This window comes from Crocuta crocuta, unplaced genomic scaffold (genome assembly GCF_008692635.1).
Source record: "Crocuta crocuta isolate KB4526 unplaced genomic scaffold, BGI_CrCroc_1.0 scaffold154, whole genome shotgun sequence".
Lineage (NCBI taxonomy): Eukaryota > Metazoa > Chordata > Mammalia > Carnivora > Hyaenidae > Crocuta > Crocuta crocuta.
Genome location: NW_027530545.1, coordinates 10358184 through 10372046, shown reverse-complemented (window position 1 = coordinate 10372046; position 13863 = coordinate 10358184). Strand labels below are relative to the sequence as shown.

The 13863-nt window shown below is 38.3% G+C and overlaps 1 long non-coding RNA gene across 1 annotated transcript in view; it reads right to left on the bottom strand.

Annotated features, from left to right (window-relative positions):
* Nucleotides 1-151: 151 nt before the first annotated feature.
* Nucleotides 152-13863, bottom strand: part of LOC144234501 (uncharacterized) — a 27959-nt gene continuing 14247 nt past the window's right edge. Inside the window, exon 3 of the long non-coding RNA XR_013335984.1 lies at nt 152-681. This is a non-coding gene — a long non-coding RNA (uncharacterized LOC144234501). The remainder of the gene's footprint in view (nt 682-13863) is intronic.

Here is a 13863-nt window from a genome sequence, read left to right as displayed (position 1 = left end):
GGTGTCGGTGTTAGTTCCCCCAGCTCCCTCCCTGGTGGGCGATTGCGAGTTGGCTGTGGCCCTCTATCCAAGACCCGGCCTCTGTGTGGTGAGTGGTCCTTTGCAGTCACCTCTCTCTGGGCTCTAGTAACCATTCCTTCCTCTTGTCTCTCAAGGCCTCACAGTGTAATCAGCTCTCTGGTCTCACTGGCTCCGGTGCACTCTATTTCTGAGCCGTTTCCCTACCCATATTTTTGTCGAGTGTCCTTTTATTAAACTCTTCTCAGCCTCCACACAGAGTGTGTCATCTGCTTGGACTGTGACCTTGCCTGAGACATCACCTCAGAACACTTATCCCAGGCCCACACCAAGAGGTCAAGGTGCCCTTTTTCATTCTTGGTATGGTTGGGGAGAAATCTATTTCTTGCCATTGGTCTTTCACTCTTCCTTTTCCTCCAGGGAGGATTTTATATTTTTAGTTCCTCTTAAATTTGTCCCAACTGAGGGTATTTAAGTATCAACAGATTTCCAGGGACATGGAGACTATCAGGGAATGTATGCATTCTCAGACCTATCCTGGTGTGGGCTCCGTGGTATTTTAGAAGGATGGATTGAGATCTCAGGGTCCTGGCTTTATCTTGAAAGTAGATGTAGGTAAGTTCTTTCTGCTCTGGTGTGTATTCTCTGAGATTAGGGAGGTATCTGGAATTCAAGAGAAAAAAAACACTTTTCATTTTATCAAGTCATTGATAGTAGTTTCTTATCATTAAAAATGAACTTAAAATAATGATTTTGCTCTCTTTTTCCTTTTAAATTTGTATATACCTTTCATTTGCTTTCCACCCTTTACTTTGAATAAATTCCATGCCTGCCTATCATCCTGGCAAAAATTTGTTTGTTTTTTTCTTTCTGTGAGCTCTGTTCGATTGACTTTATCAATCTTAAAAAAAAAAATTAATAAACTCATCAACTACAAATTTTAACATATTTCTTTAATGGACTTAAAATACTTTGTTCATACATTATATCATCATTTTATGTGAAAACTTAAAAGTATCTGCAGAGAAAGCATAGGAATAAATGCTACCTTTTAATCTATTGTGAGACATATGTAACATGTTGACGGATTAAAAAAAATAGGGACTATTTTATAAACCTGCAATCATCAAATAAGTGACATGTTTGAGTCAATCATTTTAAGAGGTTACCGGTCCACTGATGAAACCATTTGAAGAAAATGTGCTGTTTGATGTTACAGAAGCCAAAAGCTGAATAAATGTGTCATCTGTTTTTCATTTTAATTCACTATTTCAGAAGTATTTACTGTGTATTAAAAAATCTTTTTACCCTTTCAAATCATTTGGACAACCTGGAAAAATTCAGAACAGTTTAACATATATCTATAAAAGCACATTCTCAGCTAAGTTATCTTGCTCATATGTGATACTAATAACATATATATGAACTTTTTAATTTGTGAAAGAAAATAGCCATCGTATTACTAGATGTGGATTTTTAAACATAATCTACAAAACAATATAGAAGATAAAGAATTTTAATTTCAGAACAAAAATTAATTCGAGGGTTTTTTTAAACTGTACGTTGTAAATCAAACTGAAAAGTATTTCTAGGTTGGAACGAAAATGTCTGGAAGTGTGTTTCCTTTAAAAAATAAAAATATTTTGAAAGGACAAGCTCTGTTTTAAGAAACTGGATTATTTTGTACTGCTGCCCATGAGAAAATGTTGCTAAATTAAGAGATTCTCCAAATTCAATTCACCCCCCCAACCCCTATCTTTCCCTTGCAATTAACACCCAATTACTGTTTTTCCTTTCCTCGTGTTTTTTAACCTCTCCCTTGTCCACAATCCCTTTTTTAAAAAGACCCCTCTCTTCTCTCCAGAGGCTCTTCTCTCTCCTCTGCTGTCTGCCCTCTCACCCCAGGCCACTCCCTTGAACCTGGATCCATCCTGCCCTGCCTCTTGACAATGCTAATGTCCTCTTCTCAGTCTGGCTACTGAATCTTACACTCTGCCATAAACAGGCTACTTGTGATGCCTTTGGGTATCCATAATGCATAGCCGAAAACACTCTAAATGCCACCTTCCCTTAATTCACTGATTTCTAGCCAGAAACTGGGAGGGAAGGAAGTATCCATGCTTCCTTTACAGCTATTGTCTTCCACTGGTTTTCATTAAAGGGACAGGAGAATTGAATGTAAAATGTAATAATCCTCAGATTTTCTTGACTTAGTCTCTGGGAGGGAGTGTTTTTACCTAGCCACATTGAGGCAGCCGGGACGGAAAGCGATGAGGGAAAGCAACAGGGTGTTGGAGGTCCCTACATGGGATCCTGTAATTTCTAGAAAAGAAATAGTTCCGCAAACAGGAGACATGATTGCATAAGCTTAATTAACGGTTCAGAGTATTGGGGAGAATTTATGGTAGGATGCATGTTTCTCATTCTTTAATGAGTAAACGACCCATTTGAGTGCAGAAGTGCATATCAGAAGCACATGGCGATGAAGAAGCTTGGTGGTGGTAGATCTGATCAAAGTTTTTCAAAAACCGACTCCAAGTATTTGATGAAGAAGATTAACATGGAGACAATTTACCAAACAAATACAGCATAAAGAGCCAAGAGGCCTTCTAAGGGACCTCAAGGCTCCAGCTTGCCCACATAAAGAATATCATTAAACAGAAAGGAAACAGACAGGAATAAATATCGAAGAGTGCGAGTCCGTAGAGTAACTGAACTGCCAATGGACGATTTTTCTGTTCTATTTTTAATATCTATGCCAGAGGATGTTTTCAGGTTTGAAAAGCAAACAAAGCAATGCGTTTGACCTGGGTTCTAACTGTGCAACTCTCTTAAGTGTTCTAAAAGATGTCTGGACCAGAATTGGTTAATTAGCGCTTTGTGTTGCAGTGTGTTACATATGACCTAACCAGAGATAAAAAGGTTTAAAGGTCTCTTGTAACCCTGCAATGCCATTTGTAACACAAAAATAACCCCCTTTCATTACGAGCATGCCACTGTAGCACGCAGGTTATTTTTTCCCTTCACTGCAATAAGGGCAGCTTTCGCATCAGAAGAATTCTTGGCAAATTAATGCGCTACCTCTTGGGCTAATTAAATTAGAAAGGATCAAAAATACAGAGCGGCTTTTGTGGTGGACACAATGTCGTGCTTCATGCATCTTGCTCAGACAGGAATTTCTGCCATTTAGCCCCCTTTTGCCTCTAGCAGTGTTCTGGACTCTCGAACACAGTCAAGTTCCTAATTTGCCTCAATGAGAGAGAATTATTAACTGATAATAAGAAAAGGAGCATTCACAGCTCCAGGCTGGGCTGTGTGGAAAAGGGTGATCTACCCAGCACCTGAAGCGCATGCAATTTTTATTAATTCCTGCCTAAAACAATGCATTCAGGAGTAAAATTGCTGTGCAGATGACAAAAACAATTACGCCTTTGATTCATTCATTCTAAAAATGTGAACTACTTTAGCTCAAATATAACCAGATTAAGCAACTAAAGCGGCTGCTCACCTCTCGCGAAATCCAGTTTGGATTGTAGCAAGTGTGTTTTATGTTGAGAATTTGCCACCGCCACTTAAACTGATTGTCCCTATTGAAATCGCTGAGTGCACAAGTGATTTTGACTATAATTAATATTGTTCTCTCGATATTGTGGTCCTTTGTTTGGAAGATGACACTGATGATGGTGTTGCTATCTTTATGGGCTTTAATCCCAGAAAGAGAGATGGAGGCTCCTGCAATCAATCCCCGCGTGACTCTGTGCTTCTGTAGGCTCCCGTCCTTTGCGGCTGCTTATAGAGTCTTGCTCACAGGGCTATCTCTCTGCCACTTAAGGTGTTACGGAGCTTTGATCAAAACAAGATACCTCCATTCCTACTTGCTGCCGCAACATCACAAATGGCCTATTGCTTCCCAGATACTGTTTCACAAGTGAGCCAGAGTTTCCTCGATTGAAGTTTGCAGAGTTTTTCCTGCTGTTCTTCTGCAGGGGGCTGTATATACATCCGGGAACTCCATTGTCTTCCAGTTTCCAAGTGCCCACAGTTAACAGGGCTTGGCCTAACCTACACATGTGACGATGTTATTTTGAGTGTATTTCTTTGTATACAAATAAGGAATACAGGGGTGTTTGTTAAAAGAAAAAAAGATCGGAAAGGGGGTGGCCAGGTATGCCATAACCATTCTTATTTTTTAGGTAGATCATTGACTTATCATCATTTTTGTTGGCTAAAACAGATTGTCAAAATGAAAAACAGTCCCATTATACTGCTGTTTGTATGTGTGTTTTATACATTTTTTTAGCTTCCTTCCAAAGTAATAGAAATTAGTGATTGCGTTTTAGATATTCTGTTAGGATATTTGACTTTTTAAGAGATTTTCATAGTATATGCAAACACATGACCTTGACGGGCTTCAATACTTCCATGGTGAATTGCTGTCTTTAAACTATGATAAAAAGGTCTCCTTCCTGTGGATAGTCTGGACTAGTGAGAAATTCAAGGGCCATTTGTAATATATGCAGTGTGCCAAACCAATGATTTCTCTGAACACCAGAGAACATTCTAATGTCATTTTCATAATTTTGCCATTTAGATACCAAAATAAAAATGGACAACCCATTTATTCTATCCAAGTCTGTCACCTTGCCTGTTTTTGTTTTTGTTTTTTTCCCCACCATTCATTCTTTGGGTAGAAAATTGTTCTGAATGAGGATTATCTATTTTGATCTTATCAGTCATTTAACTATGTAACAGTAAATTAAAAAAATTGAACTTCATTCACTCTAATCTATACTTCCTCTTTCAGTACTCACCTCAAGCACTACCTACAAAACCTTTTTCTGTAGTTTTCAGACATAAAGTTTTTAATTACTTGATGATTGATATCATGTAGTATGTTTTCTTTTATTGCCCATAGCATCTAGGTTGGCATACTGCAGATATTCAATAAATGTTTTGCTTTACCAATTGATTTCTTTAATGTGTACCAAGGATCAGTTCTGTTGGGAATGTTAAATGTCTAAAAAAAATGAGAAGAAAAGAAAAAAAAGATATGTAGAGTGTCTTATCTGATACAGCTATGAACACGTTTCTAAAGTCAGTATATAAGAATAAAATTGTGTTCAGGATGCCTGGGTAGCTCAGTCGGTGAAGCGACTGACTCTTGGTTTTGGCTCAGTCATGATCTCATGGTTTAATGAGTGTGGCCCCCGCATTGGGCTACTAGCTGGCAGCATAGAGCTTACTTGGGATTCTCTCTCTCCCCCTCTCTCTCTCCCCTTCTCTCTCTGCCCCTTTCCCACTTGTGCTGTCTCTATCTCTCTCGAATAAATAAAAAAAGGGGGGGGAGGAATAGACAAAATTACCTTTAGAATCTTTCCTTAGGAAGCTGCCATATTAGAGACCAATGGAATAGATTGTTAGTTTTTTTGTTTTGTTTTGTTTTTTTGCTTGTTTATTTGTTTTGGTTTGGTTCTTGCTTGACCATAAATAAAGTAGTTGACTTGTATTTAGGATCCATAGTGTAGAAAACAATGGTTATCAGATTCACCCTACAGTGACAGAAGCTGTTTAATATATGAAAGGCACATGACAACAGGTATTGGCTAAAGAAAGAGTGGCTTCATGTGTCTTATTTCAAGTTCATTCTGTGGAAATTACTGGTAGAAGTACCAGCAGTATTTCTTGATTACTTCCAGTAATCTTGATGCATAAGCAGATTTTTCCTTGTTTATCTTTTTAGCCACATTACATATAGTTGTGATCATGTAACTTCAATATACACTATAATGTGGCTCCATTGAGCAATTCTTCTCTTATTCCAGAAAAGTGTTCCCTACTACATTTTGAAGATGTGCTCGGTGCATGGACCTGGCTGATAAATGTAGAATTGGGGCTCTTTTTTTAATGTCACACTTACTTTGCATTCTTTTGTCTTCATTACAGCTAATTTCATGTGGTCAGGCTACATTTGATATGCGATTCTTCATATGGAAAGGTTGCCCCTCCCCTAAATCCCAGTGTTGTCAAGGAAAATGCAGTTTAGGGAGATGCCTATCTCTGCCAGATCAGAAACAACAACAACAAAACATTAATGACCTTTCTCGCTGTCCTCAAGGAGTATACAGAATTTTCTCATCGTTCGGCAAAATAAACAAAACAAAAAACAAAACAGGTATATGCTCCACCTCTTTGCTTCATGCTGAACTCTCCAACTTTGTTTCTCGTGTCTTAGCTCTTATAAGAAGCTGGCATCCTAAAAGTTAAAAACAACAACAACCACAACAACAGAGGGAGGGAGGCATCAAACATGCTTTCTGGGAGGTCCCTTATATTCAGAAAAGAGACAGTTAGATGTTGGATTTGGAGGATTTTATGGCAGTCTTAACCATGGAGATTATTTCCACAAATTTAGGGCTGGCTAAAGCATAAAATGATGTTGACATTGATAAAGAGTTATTCTCTGGACAAACTCTCGAGTAGATTTTTTTAATAAAGGGATTTTTAAAATTTAAATATATTTTAAAATGGCTGAAATTTATCAGCAGCTTCTCATCTTCACATAGTGATTGCGTGTGAAACACATGTGCTTTTACATATACACACTTTTAGCAATGGAATGTGCATTCCTTCATAAACTTGAACATTAGGTAGGTGGACTGGGTGAAAGCTGCCAATTTTTTTTTTTTTCTAAATGACAGTTGTAACATTTTAAAGTAGTTCTGTGATCTATTCTTGATCTTCCCTACTTTTAAGCTCTTACTTTCCCTGAATGTATATATTGGACCCAGAGAAGCAGAACATGCGTATTTTCCTTCCAGTATATGAGAGTGCTGTGTTTGAAAATATCATCTGTATGTGCTTTATTTTTATTTCAACCATACGTGCTTTTATAAGTATTTGAAAAGAAAATATTTTAAAGATTTGAAATAGGAAGAAGGGAATATATGTGAGCTAGAGCAGCCCCAGGGTAACAGTATCTCACACACTAATGATTCATATGGAGTTTATGTGTCTATTTATGCTGTCATTTATTTGGGGGAGGGGTGGCTGGAGGAAGAAAGCCGTGTAGAGTATATTCCTAAATACCAGTGGTTTCTGAGAAAAAAAAAAAGAACCCTGAACATTATCCTTATTTAATTAGGGGCAATTGTTACATAATTATTCACATTAATTCAGCTTCTTACAGCAGTCTTACACTTACTGCCACTTCCTCTTTTCCTTTCTTTTGTTCTAAAAGAAAGGAGTGTTTTTTATTATTTGAAAGGGAAAAGTGAAAAGGTTTATTTTGTAATGAAATGTATACAAAAATATCCACGTCTAATGTGGTTCTTCGGGTCACATGGTGTCTGATTATATACTTGTTCCTGGACTTTACTTATTATTCCACGCTCAAACAAGTAAAGGCACCTTTAAAGAAGCCGGAAACCTGGAACTCAGATCTTTCTCATAAATGTAGGATTTAGACCATAAGATTCTCATTTCTGACATGGAGAGAATGAACGTGGCATCTAAAAGAGCTGTATGTGATGTTATTAGAACTACAATTACCAGGGGGCTTTGGTAGTGAAGCCAGAACCATTATAAATGAGTGAAGAGTGGTGCAAGTGCATGGAACGCTATGACGTATTTTTACCCAGAATACGTATTCACACACTACTCAGAAAGTGAGCTTACCCAGAGATGCTATAGGAAATAAAACAGTTGTCTTTATCTCTGTATATCTTAGTAAAGTGCAGAAATTGGTGACACTGGCAAGTACATCATCATCGCAAACCTGAAAGCAAGGTCAGATGAGTCTGTACACATTTTCAGGCATCACCTTTTTTGGGGTGTGTGAAGGAGACCTACCTAGAGGAGTAAACGCAGCAAAAGATGGGGAAATTAATTGAAAAATTATTAGTTCTTACAATGGAGGGGCAAGAATAAATTAAAGCAGATGCACATTGGAAAGTTTCCTTTCCACTTTTACCCACACAACCATTTCTTTGCCTTTTACAATTAAATAAAAGAGGAGAAAACTATTTCCAGGTGTCCTCACTCAGTCTCTCAGTTTCAGAAATATCAATACAGGACTTTACTACTGACAGGGGACAGAGAAAAAGGCTATCATCTCTTCTGATCCTCTGTTACAAATATAGTTACAAAATGGTGTAAAATAGTTCTTTTGAGTTCCAGATTTGCAGCCTCAAAAATGGGGTATTTCTTTCTTTTTCTCTTTGCTTGAAAATCAAGTCCACCCTGTCTCGACCACATAAATAGAACAATTTTCCTCTGTGAACTGCTTGATGAGGCTGTGGCCAGATTCATATAAATGTCATAAAAACAGAGCACAGAATGGATTATTTTATGATTAAGATCTGTATGGATCTTTGTATGAATGCAACGTGCTTTGGCAGGGTCTGGCTGCACGCACACTAGTTTTAGTGTGTGTGGTGGAAAAAATGGCCTGCCACACTGTCACTTTAATGTCTTTCTGAAAAGGAGCAAAAATCACTGGGCTCCACCAAAGGTTACAGCAATCATCCGAAGGTTTGGTCGGCTAACCGGTACAGTGTGTGTTCTATTTCTCATTGTGATAGTAACGAGAGTACGATTCAATAAAATGCCATAATATTTCTTAGCACTTCGTCATTAAATGACATATTGACATCTAATTGTAATAGCAAGGTGAAACTTCCCTGTTCTCTGATTTATGTAATAGGATTCAATTTTCTTTTTATATCTTTGATCACGCCAAAGAGCTGAAATCTTTCTGTTTTGTGTCTTTCTCTCTTCGGTTAGGATATTTGGGGGAGAGAGGTTTCATTCATATATATATATATTTTTTTTTTTTTGAAACATCAGACAAGCTGCTATCAGCACGTGGATGCCAAGATGGTCCGTTAATGAAGAATTGTGGTTTAAGAATTTCAACCAAAGGATTAATGTATTAAAGTGAATAATAGCATCAAGGCAGTGGCAGAGATGATGATCAGAGTTGGTGAAAGAGAGATTATTGATCATCTGGCTCTATCAGTCACAAACAGGGAGGAGGAAAACAAAAGAGAGGAAAAGGAGATTAAAGAAATGAAATATAGTTTAGTAATGCCAGTTGATTCTGTTGTTAATTATAAGTCTTTGGCAAGAAGCCTTTGGTTATACAGCGACACTCCACTTATCTGGTGGTCGGACTTCCAACAATCTTTACCACCCAGAGCACAGTGGAGTTCCTGGAATTGCACGTCTCACAGCTTTGACTATGTAACTTTATATGTACGGCAACTTTATTTGCTGGAGATGTTCTGCTATCTCCTGGAGAGTTTATTGAATTAATTTTGTGTATACATTTAAGATTTACTTACTTATTTATATACCTTGATGTCTGGATTCTTTTTAAGCCACTGTAAGTTTTTCCCGAGGATATCAATAAAGGTGGTGATAGGGAGAGGTTGGACAAGTCTGGGAAGGAGAAAGAATGTGTGGTATACATGAGTGACTAGTGTTTGGTAGAAAATAAGTGTTCTAAAGGAGGACCTGCTAAATTATCTTCACTGTTTAGAAGAAAAAAAGATAGCAGTTAGCTGTGGAGCCCAAGAAAGTCTTCACAGAGAAAGGATATTGGTACTGGGCCTATTGGGATGTGTAAGATTTGAAAAGATTTGGAGGATGGGTACTGGGGAAGGCACGGGGTCATAAGAGGAAAGCAGAGATCTCTGAAATCATGAATGCAATGCTTAGAGCAGCTCACTTTGGTTAGAGTACAAGGTGATGTATGAGAATTGTAGAAATTGAGTGTGAAATGACAAATAATCACGAGGCTATAGAGAGTTTTGAATGCCAAACTAAAGCCTTGGTCTTAATAGCATTCAGGCAGTAGCAAGGATGACCAGAGTTGGTGAAAGGGAGGTTACTGGTTGTCTAGCTCTGTTAGTCATAAACAGAAAGGAGGAAAACAGAAGAGACTTCATTGTAGACAACCGGAGCTATTTAAAATGTTTGGTCGGGAGGGATGCTTCAGAGTTAGGCTGTAGAACGTGGAAGGTCAAGAAGGGTGCCCAGACTTCTGGCTTGTTTGACTCTATAAAGTGGTGATCTCAGTACCAACCTGGAAAACTCCAGAGGATTAGCATATTGGGTGAGTGGAGGCAGTGGCATATTTGTATGGGAGCTGTATGCTTGAGCTCACGAACACCCAGCAGATGGCTAGCCTGCTGTGGGGGAGCAAAAGATGGGGAGGCTGGAGAGGGATTTGAAGTCAGTAAGCAGAAGAAATGCAATTCAAAGGTAAATATAATTCAAAGATTGGATGGAGTTATCAAAAGATAGAGGTAAATAATGAAAGAATGAGGAATAAGGACAGAGTCTTAGACTCCATGTTGCAGAGAAGAGTAGTGGCTGAGCCTGAGAGGCTACAGTGTATGATAATGGAGACTGCATGGTTGTGGGAAATGGAACATGAAGGGTGTAAGAAGGGGAAAAAACTGAACACATACTGAGCATTAACAATATAGCAGACCTTGGGGCGCCTGGGTGGCTCAGTCTGCTAAACATATGATTCTTGATTTTGGCTCACGTCATGATCTCATGGTTTGTGAGTTTAAGCCCCTCATGGGGCTCTGTGCTGACCGTGCAAAGCCTACTTGGGGTTTTCTCTCTCTCTCTCTGTCTCTGTCTCTCTCTCTCTCTGTGTCTCTCTGTCTCTCTCTCTCAAAATAAATAAATAAACTTAAAAAAACCCCAAACCCCAAACCAAAATACCCCAATATATCAGATTTGGATGTATACAATACTATTCAACTTTCTCAGGCATCCTAGAAGAGATAGTATGTTCTTGCATTCATTTTACCAAAGAAGAAATTGAGGTTGGGTAACATGCCCAAGGTTACACAGCCAGCAAACAACTGTTCTTAGTCCCATTCACCTCCAAAGCGGATGGTTTTGCACTGTTCAGTGCTGCAATGGGGTGAAGCATGTAGAAGGGGAGAAAAGCATGTTTGATTTATTGACCTTCAGTAGAGTTGTGAGAACAGAAGACATTTTTAAAAGATAAGAGTAAATGGGTGAGGGATTCAACTTAGTTCATGTACTATTTGTTGGGTATCTGCTGTGTAATGGGGACCAGTTCTAGCTGGTGAACATATAGAGATACAGGACTTAGTTCTTGCTCTCAGGGAACTGGCTATCTGGAAGGAGTAAAACCCATATCTAGATTATCTTTATATAATGTGGCATCTGCTCTGAGAACATGGTTTATTTACTCTTTCAAAACACAAGATGAAAGCGTGATAAAAAAAAAAGTGAACTGAAAAAATAGAGAAAAGTGAAATAACATTTTTTTCTTTTTAAGATAGTGTACATGTGAAAATGTGTGTAGACTGATGGAAGGATCTAGTGGTGAAGAAGTTATTGAAGATGTTAAAACAAGAGCATGTCAGAGAAGGATGAGACCAAGGACATAAGAAGTGGGGTGTGTAGCTGTGTTTGCTTTAAGGAAAAAAAAGAGGGACAAATCCAATGTGATCCATGGATATATTTAACAGATGCCCATTACAAGCTTATGTCTACCTTATGAAAAAAAGTAGGCTTAAGAACACTAACTTAAAATTTTGTGTGTGATTAATATTGCCATTTAGTCAGGCTTCCCTGCCCCTTGTTTTTTTTTTTTTTTTATGTTGTATTTATTTTTGAGAGAGAGATAGCATGAGCAGGGGAGGGTCAGAGAGAGAGGGAGACACAGAATCTGAAACAGGCTCCAGGCTCTGAGCTAGCTGTCAGCACAGAGCCTGACACGGGGCTCGAACCCACAAACTGTGAGATCATGACCTGAGCCGAAGTCGGACACTTAACCGACTGAGCCACCCAGGCGCCCCTACCCTGCCACTTTGGACCGCCCGTGACTCTCCCTTGGCTCTCATGTGCAGAGGGCATCAACTATGAGCAGTTAAGACTAAGGTAGAGAAAGCCTTTTTCATATATTTGCACCCAGAAAGTGGAAGTCGAAAACTGCATCCCGGGTAGAGAAGAGTCTGAAAATAATTATGTAAGTTGCAAATTATGGCTTACTTTCAAACAAAAGGCAAATGAACAGATCCGTAAATTGTATAGAAAAAAAATCCATTTTGTACGGTCATCACTTTTAATTTTAAGGGGTAAATATTTTCACTGCTGTGATTAGAGGCTATGAAAGTTGTGTCCAGAGAGTGTACTTGTCTTCCTCTTCAGAGACTTCTAAGAGGAAAAACAAATTTTGTGATCTTGGGCTAGAACAACTTTGGTAGACTGATATGTCATCTCATTGTTTAAGGGCTGTAGGCAATAATCAGAAAGCTTGCCCTTGCGTGTTCTCTATGGGCTCCTCTCCTTCCTAAACTGTATTGTACTCTCCACATTCACCTGTGTATTTACAGTGTTGTGACTGAGGCAATGATGATAATGATGCAGGCTTTTTTCTCTCTCTTGTTTTTATTATTTTTGATACATTACCATTTATTATTAGTATCTCTACATTTTTATTAAAAATTTTTAAAAATGTTTATTTATTTTTGAGAGAGAGAGAGCATGAGCAGGGGAGGGGCAGAGAGAGACACACACGATCTGAAGCAGGCTTCAGGCTCTGAGCTGTCAGCACAGAGCCTGATGTGGAGCTCAAACTCAGGAACTGTGAGATCATGACTTGAGCTGAAGTTGGATGTTTAACCGACTAGATCACCCAGGAACCCCTAGAATCTCCACTTCTGAAAAAAGAGTTTTAATGATAATTTTTAAGTTTTACTTATTTATTTTGAGATAGAGAGAAGAGAACGAGCAGGGGAGAGGCAGAAAGGGAGGAAGAGAGAGAGAATCCCAAGCGGGCTCCACACTGCTAGTGCGGGGCCTGATGTGGGACTCAGACTCACAAACTGTGATATCATGACCTGAACCAAAACCAAGAGTTGAATGCTTAACTGACTGAGCTACCCAGGTGCCCCAATACTGTGTTGTGCTAGAGTAGTAAATGCTATTAGATGCTTAAAGTGGAAAGATAGGTGTGAAACTCAGGGTACCCCACTATTACTAAAAAGACACCTAAAAAGAATGATTTGTGTTTGCTAATTTTTGACATATCAAATATTAAATAATTTCTGCATCTCATTGGTGTAGATTTTTATTAGTTCAATTCTAATAACAATGTAAAATATGTGAACAGTTTATTTTTTAACTGTACCATAATAGTCATGGTCTTCAATACCAGTAACACAGGTTTGTCAACTTACTGGAAAAAACAATGACTTGACTTTATTTAGAGCTGTATTAAAGGGATTAAGTTCTTGATGGGCCTAGTTTAGTTCTTCAACTCTTGCTGAGACTCTGCGACTAAAGATTCGTGCATGGAATTGAGATTAAAAGCAGCCACAAATCAGGTTTCAAGACAAGCATCTGCTATTTTGTAGGAAACATAACCGTTTCTTTGTTAACCCAATATTTGATGAGTGTAATGTTTGGTCATTAATACCATCATCTCTCTTTGCCACCCATAGCATTTTAGAAAAATCACCTGATGCTACAAGGATTTGCCTCTGGACATATGGAAAAAGAGAGTAAGAGGCCAACACTGATTTTTAAAAGCAATAATAATCTAATGGTGAATTCCAAAAATAGCAATGACATTTGATTTTATTTTTGAAAATGTAAGCTTTATAACCTCTGCTATTTCAATCTCTGATAGGGTTAGACCCTCTCACCCACCCAAAAATGACCCATGACCCATAACCCACATGTTATATCCTATGTTTCAAAACTCACATAATGATTTTGGCCTTTTTTACTGAATCACACAACTGCAGTCCATTCACATTTCATCCTAGTATTATAATACTGTAATTCAAT